At 40.6% G+C, this 15,671-nt stretch overlaps 1 protein-coding gene across 1 annotated transcript in view; it reads left to right on the top strand.

Annotated features, from left to right (window-relative positions):
- NEGR1 (neuronal growth regulator 1) overlaps positions 1 to 15,671 on the top strand; it is a gene marked incomplete at its 5' end in the record, with an annotated part of 1,111,620 nt that overhangs the window by 284,179 nt on the left and 811,770 nt on the right.

A 15,671-nucleotide genomic window follows, 5' to 3' on the forward strand; every position in this document is an offset into this window, starting at 1 on the left:
TTTTATTATAAAGCTTTCTAGTCAGTTATTGTATTTATGGAGAAAGTAAAAAGGCTTCTTGTCAAGTCCCAGTTTCCATCCAAATCTGGCCGTTCGGTGAAAGAGCGTAGGACATTGTCAAGGATCAAGCTATAAAATGGTGCATGGAAGATAAGAGAAGCCATGAGCGCAGGCCAGAGTTTGTTTGTTTGTTTGTTTTCCTAGATGATAAAATTTAAAGCTGGAGGGAACTTCAGAGAGCATTTAGGAAGCTGATGTTCAATGATTCCCAATTTCATACCAGTAGTAAGTGGCATAAAGAGGGTTTGGGCACCTTGACTCCATACCCCATAATGTCTGCACCAAGAGGACCTGTCTCTTTTCTTTTTGTGTGGAGCTCTGATGTGGACTTCATAGCTATAGAATGCGTATTGTGAGTTTTATACCACATGATTTATAAACTAATCAGTAGCCATCTTTTTTTTTTTTTTTTACCATTAGGAAAGAATCAATCTTCTGGGTAATTCTGACTTTCCATAGACCAAAACAACCTATTGATGCCCCAACATGTAGTGTATAGAACTGGAGTAAGGAAGCTGGGTTTAAATCCACCACTTCCCATGACCAGGAACACATCACCATCCCTGAACTCCAGTTTCCTCATTTCAAAATAGTTGCTGTAGTATATGATCCATCTTCAGGATAAAGATGATAATCTCGATAGTAGGTACGCCATCATCCAAACAGCAATAATCCATGGTGTGCAATAGCAAATGTACATGTTGTGTATACACACAAACATATATACATATACACATACATTTATTTGTGTGTGTGTACTCACACACACATATGCCTATTTCTATCTATCAATACACCTTCTTTTTCCAGATACTCTCTTTTCACCACGATAGTACTGCAGAGAACATTTCCTCCAGAGGTTTGGCCATATTTGGAGAGTCATGCCTATTTTTAGCACACCTTTCTCAAGATAAAACAACATTGAACTTGAAATGAAAGTTGTTAGGAAATTCCTGAGACAATATCAGCATGGCAGTGAAAAGAAACCTGGCCTCATTAGAAGGAACAGCTGGAGGTGACAAGAACTGGACAAAGCAGATCTTAAAAACATACACATTTAACAAAACCAAACCGTGTGTGTGTGTGTGTGTGTGTGTGTGTGTGTAGATATATATGTGTATATATATGTGTGTGTGTGTGTGTATATATGTATGTGTATGTATATGTATATATATATATGTATACATACATGCATACTGTCCTACACCTGTCTTCGTAGGAAATACTGTCTGAAAACTCATGTAGGAGACAGAATTTTAAAAGATCCTGGAAATCTACAAAGGTCAGCTTTGGATCCCAGCCAAAGAGATAGAAGAAAGAGAACAAAACCTTTTTTCTGACCCACAGGGGTCTGGAAGGGATCCACTGAACACCAGGCTTTGAGGCCCAGGGCCAGTGCTGGGGAAGGGCACAAGATAGGTGGGTGAACGTAAAGCATGGCTAAGATCTCCAAGCTTCCACTCCCTGTCCTATCCACAAGGATTCTCCTCTTGGGCTAGGTGCCTGCTCACTTTATAACAAAGCCCCTTTTGTCCCTGGATGATAACTTCCAGTTGTTGCCTGTGCTGAGACCTTGTCAGGTTCTTTTCACAAGCCAAGAGGGCCAGCAAGAAAAAAAGTGATGTTTCCCGGAGGATTGAGAGACCAATCTGGGAGCCCATCCCTAACCTGATTTCTAATGCTGCTTCTATTTTATGACTTTGCGAAAGTAAAGCCTTTCATTAGACACCGTGTGTGTTTGCGATCCCCACAGCAGAAATAAAAAAGAAATTAGATACTCCATTTTTAATATTATAGATACAACCAATGTAGAATGGGGAGGTTAATTCCTCCCTCTGAAATGCATGGAAAAAATTAAAGAAAACAGCTTGGACATTTTAATTCTATTCCTGCATTTCAAGGGGAGGAATTAGACACCAAAACACAAACCAATTAAATGTGTAATTTAAAACATATATTGATTCTGCTCTTCCCTTCTCCACTGGCCATCACCCAAGAGCAATATGAATATGAAGGCAGTAGCACTAGCAGGTTGGACTTATCTTGAATGTGGAACATTTGCTTATATAAAAACAAAGAGAGAAGCCACAATCCATGCAACTCTGGCCATGGGGAGGAGATCTGGTGAGATCCTATCCTACAAGGCTACCAAGGTGTGAACTGAGCCCCAGATATGATAGCACTTATTGAGGATATCAAAACTCAGGTCCATTTCATATTCTATTGGGGATGAGTCAAATAAAGGAATTTCTGATTGGTAAAATGAGGATGATCGAATTATGGACTCTAAGAACCCTTTCAACTCTAAGTCTATGACTCTGTTGAATGTGTGGGGTGACTGCTTTTTTCTTCCTCATGCCCTGCATGGAAAAGTCCTTCAAATTAGAGTCAATTTGTGTAATAATAATAATGTTTGTATAGGACAAGGAAAATTGGTCACAATGCAGGAGATCATATATACATTACCAAAGTAGTTTGAGCAACATTTGTTTGAGAGATTGGAGTAAGCCTGGTAGCATTTCTAGTACAGTCCTTTGAAGGTATGGTAGATAAGAGAGAGATCAAAGACAGGCAAGGACAAGCATCTGTATCAACAATCCGGCTCACAGATGCTGTGAGGGTGTAAAGCCAACAACAACCAGCTCACAGAATGCTGCAAGCCCAGGTCCTTTTCATCTGCTTTACTAAGGAAAGCAGCGTTAAGGTGTTAACAATCTTACTTTAATCCAACATACAAATATAATTTACTTAATTCAGGGAAAAAAACCAGCACCCTGAATTACAGACCAAATACAGTTTGTAGTTATCAACCTCTGAGTATTCAGCTGGGGAGCTCAGAGCTCCAAGGGAGAACGCTAACCTCTGCACTTCTATATCCTGTTCAGGGCCCCGACCTCACCCAGGCTAGGTGTGGAGAAGTTCCCCACCCCCAGTATCACATCAGATACAAATCAATGGCTCCCAATTGTCTCAGTGCTGAGAAATACAAAAACATCCCACTTTATCTGCCCCATTCATACAAAGGCCAGAATCATTATAGGTCAACAACAAAAAGTCCAACCTTAATTACTATTACAGTGTCTCAGGTCAGAAGACCCAGGCAGAAGGAAGGCTGAGATAAGTTCAGCTGAGTTCTAAAAGTTCTCTAAGAGTGGGTGCAGTTTGAATCTGTCTTCTGGACTCCAAATTCAGTACTTTATCTACCGCATGATGCTGCCTCCTTTAATTAAGGCTTCATTGAAGTTCAAGGAGAATTTGTTTTGAATTGTCTTTGGAATGTTCTTTCACACCATACCATAATTGAATATCCCTTACCATTGCCATCTTGTGTTTTTTTTTAAAGGGGGGCGGGGGGGGGGGGGCGGGAGAAGGATAGAGGTCTGTGATTTCATCCAAACAGGGAAATCTCCATGTGCAAACTGCCTCCCCTGATCCAGCTCATCAGTGCATGCAATACCCACTCTTAGAGAAATCCCCAGGACACGGACAGGTTAAGTGACTTTGTGATGTCACTAAGTGACAGGTGATGTCCCAAGCAGATCTAAGTTGGAGGCTAGATTGAAAGCCAGGTGTTCCTGCCTCCAAGAAGAGCCTCTCCCCATCAGGCTCAGCTTTCTCTCTTTCTGTGGAGTTAAAAACTTGAAAATAAACCCAAACCTTCGATGGATTCCTAGTGGCCTATTTGTTCTGCTTGTTTTTCCTTAGAATCACCTTACTTTTGACTCAAATTCCCAATTCCAAGATAAACAACATTCCTCATATGACCTTGTTACTAATGAGATAGAATTGTCACCTGTCCTTTGAGTCCTAAAAATCTAAGAATATTAAGTATGATTTTTTTCTGGGACTGTAATTTTAAAACTCTAGTGTTCATCCCAGAAAGGATTTTTTTTTTAAAAGTTATGGTTAAGGTTGCCTGATTAACTTGATTTTTAAATTCACAGAAAGTTACCTTGGCCTTAAATCACATCAGAAGTTGCAAACCTAATTAAAGTGTGGAATGGGGGGATGCATGTTAATCCAAGATTTAGGAATTTAAAGCAGAATATTTTACAACTCCAACTGAATTGTCCCCTACCAAAAATGTGCTCTGAATCATGAAGAAAATCTAAGCTCCTGTGGGAGGGAGCAATCACCCCTCACACTATCTCACCTGCTCCAATCTGCTTGGACTGTTAAAATCCAAGACTCATGTATGGTTGGTTTGGTGGAAATGGTGCCAGATGTAGAGACAATAGACTGCTTTGGGATCCTTGCTCAGATACACCTTAGCTGCACAATGAGGAGGAAGCTATTTCGTCTCTCATTTCCACATCTGCACAATGAAAACTATCCAATCAAAGACCATTTATTTAGTACCTACTGTGTGGATGTCATTGTACTAGGTGCTAATGATATAAAAATGGGGAAAGAAAAGATTTGCCCTCAGGTGTTGTTCAGCTGGTTAGTTGTGTCTGACTCTTCATGACCCTATGGACTATACTGTCCATGATGTTTTCTTGGCAAAAAAATGCTGGAGTGGTTTGCCATTTCCTTCTACAGCTCATTTTATAGATGAGGAAACTGAGGCAAACAAGATTAAGTGACTTCCCCAGGGTCACACAGCTAGTAAGTGTCTTAAGCCAGATTTAAACTCACAAAGATGTGTTTTCCTGACTCTAGGCCCAGCGCTTTATCCACTATTCGACCTAGTTGCCCTTTTGCCCTCTGGGAGCTGATGATCTGTTGGGTCTGGGGTTGCAAGTCATGGAGAAAGGACAATTCCTTATCATAATCTGTCTGCTAAACCCAGTTTCTCACTCTCAATTCACTCTGGCATGTTGGATTTCCAAAGGGCTCTGACTTTTCCTTTCATCAGGAGTGTTGGGATATCCCTGAGAGTTTGGGGTTTCTAATATAGTTACTTATAAGGCCATATCTAGCATGGTCTCCCAATCCTGATGAACCAGTTCATGTTAATCAGGTTTTATAAAATAAAATTTAATGGGAAGTTACAGCAAAGACAAGTCATAAAACGCCTCCTGACCTGCAGGCACATTCTCCCCTCTGCACATACACAGTTTCTGGGAATATTGGTACTTAGTAGTAGTGAGACACAAATGTAAAAAATATGTGACCAATAGGACCCTTTATGACTCTTAACCATAGGAGTCTTTCCTTTTCTCCTCTTTTCCTAGACTTCCCACAAAGTTCACTTCATGGGAAGGGGCTCCCTTTCTTAATTCAGTTGGCTCCTTGCAGGTGATCAGGTAAAGAGATGATTGCTCATTGAGATGGGTGATTGGTTGCTTAGCTGACTTCTCAGTGGACTTGGCTGCCATGATGACCATTTCCTTGCAATAGACGCCATTGCTAAGGATGCCTCTTGATGGCTCTTCTGACCTTCAGATACTCAAAAGGGCATAACTTGGTCAGTTCCATCTCTGGGAACTCATTCACCCAAGATGAACAAAGATTAAACACATAGAGAGACAATTAGAAACGGAGCTCCCATGCTTTCCTATGTGGTGCACATATAAGGGAATACCCCCATCTCTGCTTCTTGCAGATCTCAGCTGTCTTCCTCAGCCAGAAGCAACCAAGCAAAACAGTGAGAGATCGTGTTCCCTTAGGGCTCAGGCTGCACTGAGCCATCAGTCCTGACTTGTCAGTCAACCAGAATACTTTTCTTTGTTAGCTAGGCCTAGCCCCTCATTTCACTTGTGGCTAGGAATCGGCTTCCCAAGGTTCCATGTGTTGTATTAGAACTAGACAGGGCACATCTGTGTATGTTCTTCATGATATGCCAACAGTCAATCAAGTAGCCTCTATGAAGTGCCTGATATGTTCCAGGAACTATGTTGAGTGCCAAGGATAGAAAGAGAGGGAAAAGACATTCTTTACCCTCGAAGAGCTCACTGTCTAAGGGAGGGGGGAGGACATGCAAACCTCTATGTACTAACAAGATATGTATCTGTTAATTAAGGAGGACTAGGTGAGGCTTCTTGCAAAAGCTGGAATTTTAGCTGAAAATTGAAGGCAGCCAGGAGGGGTAGGTGAGGAGGGAGAGCATTGGAGGTGTCGAGGAGAGCCTGTGAAATGCTTAGAAGCTGGAGATGACACATGTAGGGGACACCAGTATCCCCAAAGTGCAGGGCGTGTGGAGGGGAGTAAATTGGAAGAAACTGGAAAGGTTGGGAGGGGCCAGATGAGGATTTTCAGTTTGATCATGGAAGAGACAGGGAGTTACAGGAGTTTATGGAATAAGGCAGGTCATACAGTCAGAACTGTGCTTTAAGAAGAAGAACTTGAGAGCCAGAGCAAATGCTAGCATCTTCCAGTGTCTAGGATGTCCCACTTTTACTCTGTCAGTCTGCCTGATGTGAAACTTAACATGAAACTCACAAAGAGTGTCTTCTAGCAATGAATATCTGTGCCATCTCTGTAGCTTCTGGGTTTAGAGACTTACCTGGGATATTAAGAGGTTACGTGACTCGCCCAGGGTCACACAGATATTGTGTATCAGAGACAGGACCTGGACTTGGTCTTCCTGCCTGGAGGCCAGCTCTCTGTCCATAGTACCCCATAGCCACTTTGTCCAAAAGCGTATAGTTGTGCGTGCATACATCTAGATATAGAGATGTAAAATACAAACCTGTGATTCCTTCAATGGAGGGAACTCTTGGAGAGGGATCCATGCCCCATAGAGACAGTCTTGGAGAGGTGCCTAGGGCACTAAGATATCAAATGCCAGGGTGTGGCCATTGGGAGCTTGGAGCCGGCTCTTTCTCACTCTAGGCCCAGATCGCTTTCTGCTTTGCCACGCCCTGTTGATATCAGAGGAGTGCAAATTATAATGTGTTTATAGGGAGCCGGGAGGATCTAGACCAATCACTCATCATCTCAGGGCCCCCAATCAATTCTCCAGGACGTCAGTAGGTGAGTATCTGCTTTGGCAAAGGGGGGTTCTTCATTAAGTGGTCTCTCGTCCAATGACACCACGAGTCCAGGGCGAATGAATATAGTATTATATATCAACCACCTATTTCCTTTCACGTGCATCATTCCTCCCCCATGTATGTGGGGAATTTTAGTGGTGAGAATCTACCAGCGTGGGCAACTCCAGTTTGGACTCCTCCTCACCCCCACCCCCTAACACTGAAATAGATTGGCAACTCATTTCTTATTTAGATTCTTAGAAATCTGTCTGAGGCCACTGAGAGATGAAGTTCTGTCTCTAGGTTCTCAGACCCAGGATTTGAACCCAGGATGTCATAACTTTACCCACTATGCCACTTAGCTGTCTGCTAAGAAGATATGGAATCATGATTTGTCCTGTGTATGCAAGTAAAACATTTTAAACTTTGTCCATGTTATGTAATAATGTTAAATATGTGGCATACATGTGTAGTGTACTCAGTGTGTAATCTTGCTAATTGGTTGATGCTACTAAAGTGCTTTGAAGTAAGAAGTGCTTTATGTGTTGGGCATTATTATTGCTTATGAAAGAACACAGCTTCCACAAATTGTACGTTCAAAAACAACTTTCAAGTGCTTTGATCGCCAGGGATAATTAGTGGGCAGTGTCCTGTACATTTGTAAATCAGAACTTTTCCAACTTACAATAAAATTCTTGCTGACTATACAGAGTAGGACATATATATTTAAATTAATGAACTGTTGGGCAGAAGAGGATTTTATTTTTGTATGTAGATAAAGGGAAGCAAACGTGTCCAACGGCAGTGTTTTAATTGTATGGACAGCATAGATGGAAAGCCACCGACAGAGCATCTGTCCAGCAGCACATGGCTAATGAGGCAATATGTGATGAGGGAGAGTGGAGGAGTCCCAAGGAATGGACTTCACATTCTACCTTGTCACAATAAGCCTGTCATTGGCATCATTAAATCAGCTCCTCCCAGGTCCAGTGTCTGAGTGACCTGATAGATTAGGTGAGGCTTGCGGAATTGCCCTTCAGGTTCCATTTTTAATTGCTTTTGGTGCTTTACTACTTTGGGGTGTATAATCATGCCCGAGGATTGGAAAGGAGCATGCCCTAAGGACAGATCAGTCGCTAGCAATTCGGGACTTGGGGTGGAAAAGAACAATAGAGAGACAGATAGAGAGGGACTGGAGGTAAAGAATCAGAGATAGGGACATTTGGAAGCAAATAGAGGCCCAGAGGTGTGGAATCCCACTGGTCCACTTCTCAGAGGTGTCCCTAGTGAACCCTGTTAAATTCTGTGGGATTCAACAACTGTCTCAAAGGGTAATTCTCAGCAGCAAAGGCAGCATTCCATTTACAGAAGTCCAGAAAATAGCAGGCATTAAGAGGAGTCTCCTCAGTCCTGTTTTGATCACGGGTAAAATATTTCAAGATAGCTATTGAATAATATAGTAGAAAAGGCGGAGTCTCATCTATAAAAGGAAGGGATTAGAAAAGATGTCTCTCCATGGTGCCCTTCAGCTCAGTTTCAGTGATCCTCTGCCCTCCGACTCACTGGATGGAAGTTCAATCTTCTGGATCTTTCTTTTGGGACACTATGCATATTTGAGCATCATTTCTGAATGTTTCTGCTTACGTTGTTGTTGTTTAGTCATTTCAGCCGTGTCCAACTCTTTTTTTAATTTTTTTTCTTTATTTATTTTTAGTTTACCATGCACGCGGTTCTAGATAGTTTTGAGTTCCAGATTTTCTCCCCTCCCTCCCCCCTCCCTCCCCAAGACGGCATGAAGTCTCATATAACTGTCATATATAACTTCGCATTGAATTAATTTATGCTCTAGTCAAGTCGTGGAGAAGAATTTTGACCAATGGAATGAATCATGAGAAAGAAGAAACAGAACCAAAAAAAAAAAAAACCAAAAAAAAAAAACCCCAAAAACAAAAACCAAAGAGAAGCAAAAAAGGCGAGCATGTAGTGCGCCTCGATCTGTATTCAAACTTCGCAGTTCTTTCTCTGAATGAAGATAGCATTCTCCATCGTGAGTCCCCTGGAGTTGTCCTTGCCCTCTTAGGTTGCTGAGAGAAGCGCAGTATGTCAGGGTTGGTCCTCACAGGAATCCACGTATCTGTGGCTGTGCACAACGTTCTCCTGGCTCTGCTCCGCTCACTCAGCATTATGTCGTGTAGGTTTTTCCAGGTTGTTATGAAGTCTGCATCATCCCCATTTCTTATGGCACAATAGTATTCCATCACCTTCATATACCACAGCTTGTTCAGCCATTCCCCAATTGATGGGCATCCCTTTGCTTTCCAATTCTTGGCTACCACAAAGAGAGCTGCTATAAATATTCTTGTACATATGGGTCCTTTTCCCGCTTGCGTGATTTCTTTGGGATACAACCCTAGAAGTGGTATTACTGGGTCAAAGGGTATGAACATTTCTATAGCCCTTTGGGCATAGTTCCATACCGCCCTCCAAAATGGCTGGATCAGCTCGCAACTCCACCAGCAATGCAACAATGTTCCAATTTCCCCACATCCTTTCCAGCATTTATCATTCTCCTGATTTGTTATTTTAGCCAATCTGACAGGAGAGATGTGGTATCTAAGAGTTGTTTTGATTTGCATTTCTCTAATCAGCAGCGATCCAGAGCATTTTTCCATATGCCTGTAGATAGCTTTAATTTCTTCCTCTGAAAACTGCCTGTTCATATCCTTTGACCATTTCTCAATTGGGGAATGGCTTGTATTCCTATATATTTGGCTTAGCTCCCTGTATATTTTAGAGATGAGGCCTTTATCAGAGATACTAGTTGCAAAGATTTTCTCCCAATTTTCTGCTTCCCTCCTAATTCTTGTTGCATTGGCTTTTTTTGTACAAAAACATTTCAATTTGACATAATAAAAATTATCCATTTTGCATTTTGTAATGCTCTCTATCTCTTGTTGGGTCATGAATTCTTTACTTTTCCACAAATCTGATAAGTAAACTATTCCTTGCTTTCCCAAATTACTTAGAGTATCAACTTTTACTCCTAAATCATGAACCCATTTTGACTTTATTTTGGTATATGGTGTAAGATATTGGTCTATGCCCAGTTTTTGCCCTACCATTTTCCAATTTTCCCAACAGTTTTTGTGAAATAGTGAATTATTAGCCCAGAAACTGGCTTCTTTGGGTTTATCAAAGAGTAGATTGCTAAACTCGTTGATTTCACCTACTTGTGTACCTATCCTATTCCACTGATCCACACCCCTGTTTCTTAACCAGTACCAGGCAGTTTTGATGACTGCTGCTGTGTAGTATAGTTTAATATCTGGTGTGGCTAAACCACCATCCCTAGCATGTCTTTTCATTAATATCCTAGATACTCTAGACCTCTTGTTTTTCCAAATGAATTTTGTTATTATTTTGTCCAGCTCAGTAAAAAAATTTTTTGGTAGTTCTATCGGTATGGCACTGAATAGATAGATTAATTTAGGTAGAATTGTCATTTTTATTATATTAGCTCGGCCTAACCATGAGCAACTGATATTTCTCCATTTATTTAGATCTGATTTTATTCGCGTGAAAAGTGTTTCATAGTTATGTTCATATAGGCCCTGGGTTTGTCTTGGCAAATAGACTCCCAAATATTTTATAGTGCCTTCAGTAACTTTGAATGGAATTTCTCTTTCTATCTCTTGCTGTTGGGCTTTGTCAGTAATGTATAGGAATGCTGAGGATTTATGTGGGTTTATTTTATATCCTGCAACTTTGCTAAAGTTGTTTATTATTTCAAGTAGTTTTTTACTTGATTCTCTAGGATTCTCTAGATAAATCATCATATCATCTGCAAAAAGTGATAATTTAGTTTCTTCTTTTCCTATTCTAATTCCTTCAATTTCTTTTTCTTCTCTTATTGCTACAGCTAATGTTTCTAGAACCAAATTGAATAATAGGGGTGATAATGGACATCCTTGTTTCACCCCTGATCTTATTGGGAATGCATCTAGTTTATCCCCATTACAAATAATGCTTGTTGATGGTTTTAGGTAGATGCTATTTATAATTTTGAGGAAGGTTCCCCTTATTCCTATGCTTTCTAGTGTTTTTAATAGGAATGGGTGTTGTACTTTGTCAAAGGCTTTTTCTGCGTCTATTGAGATGATCATATGGTTTTTGCTAGTTTTGTTGTTGATATGGTCAATTATGCTAATAGTTTTCCTAATATTGAACCAGCCTTGCATTCCTGGAACAAATCCTACCTGGTCATGGTGTATTATTCTCGTAATGAGTTGCTGCAATCTTTTTGCTAATATTTTATTTAAAATTTTTGCATCAATATTCATTAGAGAAATTGGTCTATAATTTTCTTTCTCTGTTTTAACTCTACCTGGTTTAGGTGTGAGTACTATATTTGTGTCATAAAAAGAATTTGGTAGGACTCCTTCTTCCCCTATTTTCCCAAATAGTCTACAAAGTATTGGAATTAGTTGTTCTTTAAATGTTTGATAGAATTCACGTGTCCAACTCTTTGTGAACGCATTTCGGGTTTTCTTGGCGAAGACACTGGAGTAGTTTGCCATTTCCTTCTCCGGCTCATCTTACAAATGAGAAACTGAGGCAAACAGAGTTAAGTGATGTGCCCAGGGTCACACAGCTGGTAAGTGTTTGAGGCCAGATTGGAACTCAGGCAGATGTGTCTCCCACTACACCATCCAGATTCTGTTATGCATCTGTAGAGATGCCACAACACATGCCAATCACTTCTCCACACACCCATTGTTTGTCTTCATTTTGAACTTGAAAGAAGTGTAGATTGGAAGTAGGAGAATAGTATATAGTGGTTGGAACATTGAACTTCGAGTTGAGGAAACCTGGACTCACGACCTTACTAGCTGCCTGATCGTGGAAATCTTGAACCTTGGTTAATATTGTCAGGGCTTAAGTATTAAGTGACAAATGGGTTATAATATCTCTTAATGCTTCTCAGAATCATAGATCTATAAAAATATGTGATAAGTAGGATTGCTTTTTATGTCACCTGAAATTTGCCTCTCTGTGGTTTCTATGGACTAGGAAGGCATTCCTTCCTCAAATGGTTTTACCATATGCTTTATTCTTCATAACTGACATTTCTGTCATGATTATTTTATGTAAGTAACATGCCTGTTATTTTTAAATCATGCCCTAGAGAGCAAGAATTTCAGTAATCTCTGAATGTTTAGATGCTGTGTTCTCATCTAATGAGCTAATTCTATTCTGTTGGTCTGAAGAGAACTCCATCAGGAGATATTGTGTCAGTCTGAAGAGTAGCATAATTGAAGGCACAAACTGAAAGCAAGCCAAGAATACCTTGTGGCTTTGAGAATTTCCTTTGATTCCGGTGCTGCCCAAATTATTCTAGAGATTGGAAATAGGATAGCATAAAATAACTAGTAGATAAAAGAGACAAAGCAGGTTAACTTGGGTGGTGAAGACCGTTGAAAATGCATCATGTGTCTATTAATTGATAGAACTGGAGATTTTAGCATTTAGGAGACTTGGGGTGGGAGAGGGAGATATGATAGTTATGTTTGAGTGTTTGAAGGACTTTGAGGTAGGAAAGAGATTAAACTTGTTCTGTTTGCCCCCTTCTCCCCACCTTGCTGCCCCCACCACATGTACACAATGATTGAACGAGGACCAGTGATTGGAAGTTGTAAAGGAAAATCTAGCCTTGGTATCAGGAAAAATTAAAAAAAATAACTGATTAATAAAGAAGTCCCACCAATTAGAGTTGCCTCAAAGTGGAAAGAGCTCCTCTTCTTCATAAGTGCAAAAGCAGGCGCTGGTTGGCCATTTGTCAGGTAGGCTATAATGAGGATTCCTTTCAGGTATAGGTTAGTCCAGGTGGCTGCTGAGGGCCCCTCCAATGCTGTGATTCAGGAAGCCATGACAAATAGAATTGTAGCCACCAATTTTTCCTGTAGTCCACTGGCCAGGGTCTTTCTGGTGAGCTCATCTCCCCTAAGACATGGAAAATATAGCAAACATGGATGGGCCCAGGTGAGCCTCATTGGAAAGAATGCCCAGAAGGATAAGAGCCCAGATCCATTGGAATACTGGCATTTGTGAAAACAAAGTCAGGATGTAGATGATGAAATCAGAACTGTTTACCTTTCTCTCAACTACCAGGTAATTCAGACAGTTACCAATGTAATTTGAACTAGGGAAAACTAGCCTTTGAGTATAATGTTAATTACCTTACCAGGGTTTCAAGCAATTAATTTTAAAGAAGGCAAAGAGCAAATTAGGCCTAGAACCTGGCATGATTTATGCGATGTAAAAAGTAAGGAGCAAGTGCACTTTCTCTGTTCTGTAGATAGGACCTTAATTTAATTGGTGTGTTGTTAATAGCTCTTAGGGGATATCTTTTTTTCCAAACCCAGATTTCTGATGCTATTTTAAAACAATGTGTGAAAATGAACTGAATTTGAAAGTTTTACTTTCATGGCTGGAGGGTAATAATAAATATCTATTTTTTCACCTGCAAATGCTGTATTGGCCCCACGGGTACATGCCACTGCCAGTTCCCTTTTCATGTGGCTAAAAGAACAGAAGTATCTGCCCACAGGAAACACATTTGGAGTTCCCCCACAGGCACAGGTTCCCAGTAGAAGAGGAAAAAAAGTTCCAAGATAGAGAATTTTAAAAAATAGCGATATACATAAAATCATTTCTCGGCCTTCCGCCTGATCTTTTTTGCTAAGGCCTGCTGTGACTTCCTTTAAGTCCCTAATTGGATTTGATGGCTTTATGATGTGTCTCTTACCAAAATATTCATAAGGATACATTGGCTTTGCAACATGTGAAATGAAGATCATTTCCTTAACTCCCCCCATTCCCCAACACACACACACATCACATCATCTGAGAATCCTTCAGATTTCCTCTTCTGTTGAGGATATAACAGTCTTCCTGGAATCTCCCAGGTTAGCAACCTTAGAGTCATTTTTGCCTCTTCCCTCTCCTTCAACGCTAATGGTCCCAATCACCTTCCAAGTCTTGTCAATTCTACCTTGTCATCAGTTCAACCAAGTCATTTCTTTTTTTTTTCTCTTTCTATTCACGTGGCCTTTATACACATTTATAGTTTTATCATCTCTTTTCTAGAGTTCAGAGGTTGGCAAGCTACAGCCCCCAGGCCAAATCTGGCCCAGCACCTGTTTTTGTATGGCCAGCAACCTAAGAATAGTTTATATTAAGGTTATATTATATATGTATATGTAATATGTGATATATAATATATTAAATAAATAATTATATTTTAAAAGAGAATAACATTCTTACTACAAAAACAGTCAGCTGGCCACATTTGGCCTCAAATTGTGCTTTGCCTACACCTTTTCTAGAATATATCAATAGTTTGCACAATAGTATGCCTGATTCCAATATCTTTCTTCTCCCTTATATGCTCCTCAGAACTACCAAATTGATAATCCCAAAGCTGAAATCTGGCCATATCCGTACTAGCTTGTGCTCAGAAATCTTCACTGGTTCTCTCTTTCTCAAGAATAAAGGAAAAACACCCAAACCTAGCACTTAAAACCCTCCCCAAATGAATGCCAGCATTCTTTTCCAATCTTATTTCATATTATTCTTTCCCATACATCCTCAGTTCCAGCCACCCTAGCCTGTATACAAGCTTCTTTCCTCTGCCTCTGTGCATAGGTGGTCATCCTTCTCTGGGTGTCATTGCCTCCCTATGTCTTCCTCTTGGAACCCCTGCATTCCTTCAGAGTACCTCCTGAGATGGATTGGCCTGATGCCCACTTAATTATTCTCTCCCTGCATTGAAGTCGTGAAGATTTTTTTTGTCATATCCCATTTACTTTTAAATTTCCCATTTATGCATGTGCTGCAACCTCCATAATGAAGCAGAAGCTCTTTGCAGGCTCCTTGCGTTTCTCATTGCATCCCCAGAGTCTAGTACGATGCTGGGGAGAGAGAAAACATGAGCAAGGTGGTGTTGAATTTGTTCAATATCAGAATCGATTTACTAGATGCCCATAGTGCACAACACTGACCTAGGTTCTGAGGGGAGCTGGAAAAAGTGTGAGGTGTGAAGCCAGCCCTCCAGAAGATGACAGCCACGTTTCTTTTGGATTTGTTAGGTCGTCGGCGTAGGGATTGCTTCTCCCAAGACGATGCAGCTCTTCTTCAATGTATAGTTGTAGAAATTTGCCCAGAATCCTAAGAGTTTTGAAGACTTCATTGGCCTGGGTCACACAAGGGTATGTCTCAGCAGTGGTACTTGAATTCAGTTATTCCTGCCTGAGGCTGGCAGGTTATTGATTCCATCAGGCTGACTCTTAGGCAGCATTGAAACAATCCAGAGAACATGGAGGTCACCGTAGCCTGCAGAAATGAGCAATGTTTCACAAAACAGTGGAGAATTCTCACCGGATAGGCATTCATTTTAGAGGCAGTATGGTTTAATAGATAGACTGTTGGACACGAGTTCAAATTCGCCTCCGATAGCTTTGTGACTGTGGACGAGCAGTATCTTACTGTATCCTAGCAAGTCCTTAGAAATGTATTAATTATATCAGTAAGTTGTTGGGTAACATCTCAGGCTCAGAAAGACACAGACCTTCTGTTTATTCCTGTTCAGCCCATCTATAGTGGGAAAAGTTTTCACCTCCAGAAATGGGGAACTAG

The sequence above is a fragment of the Trichosurus vulpecula genome, chromosome 4, assembly GCF_011100635.1.
Source record: "Trichosurus vulpecula isolate mTriVul1 chromosome 4, mTriVul1.pri, whole genome shotgun sequence".
In the NCBI taxonomy this organism is placed as follows: Eukaryota; Metazoa; Chordata; class Mammalia; order Diprotodontia; family Phalangeridae; genus Trichosurus; species Trichosurus vulpecula.